Raw genomic sequence first — 6,040 nt, forward strand, 5'->3', positions numbered from 1 at the left:
GTCACTCACACCGGGTATGTGCCTCCACATTGCTGCGCCGGAACAACACTGCGCGGGCTGGTGGTGACGCGTGGAGGCTGATTTATACTACTGCGTCAAGTCGACGCCGTCACGACGCAGAGCCTCTGCGTCGACGTGAACCCCCGACACAGAGCCTCTGCGTCCGTCAACGTGCACCTCCAAAAATGTCTAGGCATTTTATCGCAGCAATGTTTTGCTATATTGTGACAAATACTTACCTGCCCCATGGCATGTAGCCCTCCAAAATTAAGTCACCAGGGGAATATTTTAGTCGCATTTGGCGAGTGGCGACCGTTAGTTTACAGCCCTGCCTTCACAGCTATAATTGTTAATGAGATTGCTAATAATCTGTATCACAATCAGTCCTGAATAAACCTTATCACTTATCACTGATAATATCAGACAAGGCAAAGAAATTCGGGAAATCTCTCAAAGACATCTCAACTTTTCGGTAACAAACTTCAAGCACCACGTTGGCTGCCATGAGTGTGCTTTTCTGCTCCTCCTAACAGGCAGCAGGAGTCTGGCTATCTTGACTTTCTGTACATCTGAGTGAGACATGGGCAAGAAGAAAAGGAGGTCTATGACAGAGGAATTAAAAGAGGAAGTGTCTAAGTTTGAGTCTGCTCATGCGTAAAAGACAGTTCATCTTCACACTGACAAGTTTTTCCTTTCCATGACTGACCTTTCAGGCAGACTGACAGCGAGTCATTGCAAAGGCACTAAGCACATATGAGCTACTTCCATCAGCAGCACTGTGTCATGTTGCCCAGTATCACTCATTTGTTTTCCTTCTCTCTCCATTGCCTCTCCATCATTGTCCTTGTCTTCTTCCCTGCTCTCTCTCTTCACTTTCTCCCCGCGCATTAGCCCCCCCCCCGCCACCCTCCCTAAATCCCGCTGGCTTTAAGTGGGTCTCTTGTTCACCTCTTTTCACCCTCTCTCCTGCTGCTTGCCCCTGGTGTGCGTGAGCTATCTGTCAAGTAGACCTGGTCACCCTGTCTCGCTGCTGTCCAGTCATCTTCTTGCCAGTTTGCTTTAGTATAAACACAGCCTGGTTTGAATTTACTCAACAAATCATCAAGCAGCACTGCACCTTCACAGCAGGCACTCATGTTCCACACAAGGAGAACAACATCAAGCAAGCAAACAAAAACAACAAGTGGGGAAACCTGACACCAAGAGGTCAAATCCAAAGCCTCTACGGATCACAACAGCCAAGATTCAAATCTACAAGACTGATTAGAGTTTTTCTGAACTATAGCTTCACGATAATGCTCAGAGTAACGATGGCTAACTAGCTTTGAAACTGGATTAAGGATCAATAAGAGTAAAACACTTGAAATTACTACAAACATTTTCTATTCTGGTTTTTCTCTCGATCTCATGTGTAGCAAATGACACTCAAATGCTACTGTTCTTTTTCCATGCATGGATGGTGGTGCTGGTAGAAACAGAAGAGGCTGTCCAGTCTCCCCCTCCCTGGGTAATGATGTGCCTCGCTCTGCTGTGCCCCTGGAGACTCTTGGCTGAGTGAGCACATCCCCCTTGCAGCCATCCATACCCCCCCCTTCCTTCAACACACACACATAAATGTCCAGACGCTACGCTCCTCTCTGTCTCTTCACCGCTCTGTTTCTCTCCTTGTCCTCTTTTGCCTTCTTCTTCTTCTTACTCCTCAGCTCTCTCTGACTCCATACTTAACAACTCCCTTGCTCCCGTTCTACTTGTCCTCATATGCTTTTGTCTGTAGTTTCCCGAGACACCTCACTCCCTCACTGTCACACTCATTTGCTTGCCTCGTCTTTTTCCTGAATGGGAGGAGCTGTGATTCAACAGCTCTCTCAACATTTCTCTGTTTTGTCAGATTGCCAAATTGGCTATTGTATTTAATCACTCACACTCTGCCAAATCCCATGAAGTAATTAAGAACTTTTAAATCCGGCAATTAACGTAAAGATTAGGGCTACCCGCTCGTGCTTAGGGTTTTAGTGCAGATGCTGATAATGCTGGATAAGCAAAAGCAGCTTCCTCTGAGCGGGGGCTGCTGTGGGGGCACGGGGTGGGCGAGGAAGTGCAGATATAAATTGAGCACCAGCATGTCCCTCTTATGTAATTCCATTATCCTAGACAATTTGCCTTAATGTGACAGTGGGAGAATCCACGGATTATAATGACTCTATTCCATCATTGTAAAAGACAGAAAGGCACACACACGCCGAGACACACACAAACACACACTGCAATCATTTTCCAATAATTGTGCAGCTTCAACACTTACACACAGACACAGAGAGAGGGAGAGGGAGAGGGAGAGAGATAGAGAAAGAGAGAGATGCACTTTTACTTTTTTTGGCCCAACAACTAACCCTAGCTTTAGGGCTGGGTATCATTTAGATTTTATCCTTTCTGTTTATCAATCCTGCTTCTAACATTAATAATCTGTGGATTTATGGGTTTCCCATATGGTCTTACTATAAAGCCACAGACTAAATGCAAAACACATTTGGTTAAGCACGTTTGCATCTTTAAATATCTACAGAGTCGTGGACAAATTACAGTAACTGCATTTGGTTGACTGGTTTGGTTTGTCACAATGATCAAAACGACAGAACATCACACAAGCTACAGGTGACTGAAATAAAAAAAAACTGACTTTCGTGGTGAGGCTGTGCTGTGATTTTCCTCTCACAGCACAGCTTCACCTTTTAACCGACTTCAATAAAAGCTGGCTATTATGAACCTACAGAGATAGCTTGGTGACACAGACAGAGATAGAAGACAAAGTATGTGCAAAAAAATGTCATGTTCATCTGATTGAGCTCAAAACATCAAGTTGTTAAGAGTGACGCCTTTACAGCATATTTCACACTGCCAATCACGATTTCTTCAACAGGTTTGGTTTGTTTTACTGAGTCAGCTGGACTCCACCCATTGAGAACACCTGACAAAAATGTATATTAGATCTGTATCCAGCTTGTCTTTTAATCTTTCTATCTACATTCACTGGCTGTTAAATATATCACTATAACACTGTATCAACAAGTATCAAGTTGCTTTCATTTCTGTTCAAATTATGTTTAAATATTTATGGAAAGAACGCTCATTGAACTTTTTAAAGAACATTTTCCATTGACCTTATGTCTGACACCTATTTGAATAAACCCTGTATCTCATACCTAGTGTATCAGTTCTAATATTTTCAGTTGTGTGTCCATGCAGCAGTCCGAGTTTCAAATATATTTAAGTTTATTTAATCGAGTCAAAGCACTACATTTTACTAACAAGTGAGAAACATGCATTTGTCCTGTTTTATATAAAGCACATATGGTAGTTACTTGAAAATGGTTGACAACACAGCATCAGTGCGCAGATAACAGCCCAGCAGTCAAAGACTGAGGTACCTCAAGACTTCCTGTGATCCCAACCATCAATCAACTTTAGAGGCTCCTAATGGTTTCTCCCTGGGCCCCGGGGCTGCCAGAGGTGCATACCAAACACCACCACAAAGCAAACTGATGTACAGCAACACGGTGTCATGTTCACACAGCGATCAGGTTCAGATGCCAGAAACATTTAAATATGATAGCATGCACCACACAGGGAATGCTAATGCAAGCCCTCCTCCAATTACCAAAGAAGCAGGGACTGAATGCAGCTTGGGCTACTTGGACTTGTAGATTAGCAGCGAGGTCAGGTGCAAAAAGCAGAGTGCTTTCTTGTTTAAGAGTCAGAGTGGCAGAGGCTAGATTTAGCCTACTTGGGTATCATGTTACATCATTGAGCTGGACTGGGTCAACAGGTTCATTAGGCTGCGCTCGGATGGGGAGAAGGGGGCCTCTCCCCGCATGCTGATGCCACAGCTCTCGTTAACACACATTCTTGCCTCCATTAGCACAAATCAGAGCTGCATGACCCACAGTTACCTAGCTTACCTACCGCTGGCAGGGGACAAAGTGCGATTCAAGTCTTGCTGAGTGCAAGCCACTATCTGTCAATCACCATGGATCATGTTAATTGTGTATTCTCCATCAACACCTGTGGAAACAGCTGGTGTCTCAATGACCCAGTGCAGACTTTGAGAGATGAATGTATCAAGCTTAAGGGGACGGAAATATTAATCTGATCTGATATGATTATTTCACTTAGGACAGGAATGACTCAAAAGTGCAGCTAGAAATCATATCCTTGCACAAATATCTGCTGACTGCAACCTGTTGTACCAAGCCCTTTTCCAGAATACATGTGAGGTGTGAATGACTGTACCTAAAACTTAATCGGCACATTTTTCTCCTTACTACAGTCAGCTACAACCAGCACTGGCTGACCTTTGTCCCAGGACACAGGAAAAAAAACAGACACAATTGGACACTGTGGAAGGAGTGTGTGGAAAGAGCTGGCTTCAACACATTTACACCATGCAAAACAAGCAATTTCAAACATATCTTAAATATAATCAAGTCACTCTGACTGCACAAATCAATACCTAACCTGATCTATCCTGAAGAAAACACAAAAGTGTGACTTCAGCATAAGAGAAAACAAGTGTTTTGACTCCGACCAGCTGTGAGGAACTCTAATTAGTGAACACACATGTCCTCATGCATAAAAGCACATTCAAAGCGAAGCCTTAGATAAAAGCAGCAAGACAAACATCCACACATAGCCTTAAGTATGAATCATTTAGCTAAGAGCGTGTCGCTTTGTCCCATGCTTTGCTGAAACACATCACACAGTGAAGAAAAGACAGCTAATTAGTACTCATTAGAATAAGAGGCAGCCCCACAACTATACAATTGCATTAATCAAAGGTTAACTATTCAGATCAAACAGCAATGTGTGACAAACACTCCAGTGATGTCATGTGCTAGCATTTACCAAATAGAGGCAACTGGGCTGTTGCCAAAGAACAGTGGCAGGATGGCTATGACATGCTTGTCTCCGCTTCCTGCTTTCGCGCAGTGTGCTCAGCCTGCATCATCAGCTGTGGTCTTAAGCTACACGCTGCTGGGAAAAACTCATAGGGGGAAGGGAGCCAGACAATTAAGATTAAAGCCCAATCTTTAGGATTCTCAGTAAACCGGCGTCAAATGTGTTCTCCCCGTTTGTGGTGTGCCAGGGGTGTCAGTCGAGCCACTCATTGTAAAACCACAGCTGGAAAGGTTAGAGTGCAGGGACTTGTCAACAAACCCGCAAATGACTCATCTATCTCTCCACCTCATCATGCAACTGATGACATGAGCAAACAAACTCACACTGTGGCACACGCAACTTATCATCAAAAACATTCCCCAAAACAGAAGGAGGAGGCGTGAGTATACACAAAACCGAAAGGGAATCCTGTCATGATGTTCATGTTATACAGTGATTTCATCTCAGTTTCCCATAAGACGCAATCTTCAGCTGACATGACATTTATTCTGAGTTGAACTGATGGGAAATGTTGGGGACATACAAGCCTGTTACTATAAATGCTGAAATGATTAATCTGAAGATCAAACAAAAGTGAATTCACTTGTAAACAGCTTTGAGAACAAAGCAAGTTTGTGGCAGATTGAGTTTTGAAAATGATTAAATCACAGCAAAATGTGTGGATTGACATTTAAAAAAAAAGACGATTTTTGGAACTTTGGAAGAAGCTGGTGAACCTCCTCTAAACACTGTCACAGCAGACTGGGCATGAAATGACTGCAACTACGCGGCATAAGGGAAAAAAGTCTGACGTACAAAGAAATATCAAAAACACATATCTGGAGTTGGTGTGTCTAATCGTCCTTACAACTACTTTTCTTAACCTAAGATATACAAACATGCCCTTACTGTATATCAGCTTCATGCACCGATAAATCTTACTTGTAAGAGCAATATAAGAACCTCCGCAATCCTACAGGTAGGTGAAATGTGCATACATGCATTCACCTTTTTTCACTCCATGAAAAAAAAGCAGCCCTCTCGCTGTTGCTCTGTTGATGCACTGTAGCTTTACAGCCATCATGAAGTATGGTCCCTCTTCCCCCAC

The 6,040-nt window shown here is 43.3% G+C and overlaps 1 protein-coding gene across 1 annotated transcript in view; it reads right to left on the minus strand.

The window, feature by feature from the left end:
• The window catches only part of rybpb (RING1 and YY1 binding protein b), a 20,379-nt gene that overhangs the window by 13,126 nt on the left and 1,213 nt on the right, over positions 1-6,040 (minus strand). The window lies entirely within an intron of this gene.

The sequence above is a fragment of the Seriola lalandi genome, unplaced genomic scaffold (genome assembly GCF_002814215.2).
Source record: "Seriola lalandi dorsalis isolate HSWRI2012SDOR001 ecotype SW California unplaced genomic scaffold, Sedor1 jcf7180002054748, whole genome shotgun sequence".
Taxonomy (NCBI): Eukaryota; Metazoa; Chordata; class Actinopteri; order Carangiformes; family Carangidae; genus Seriola; species Seriola lalandi.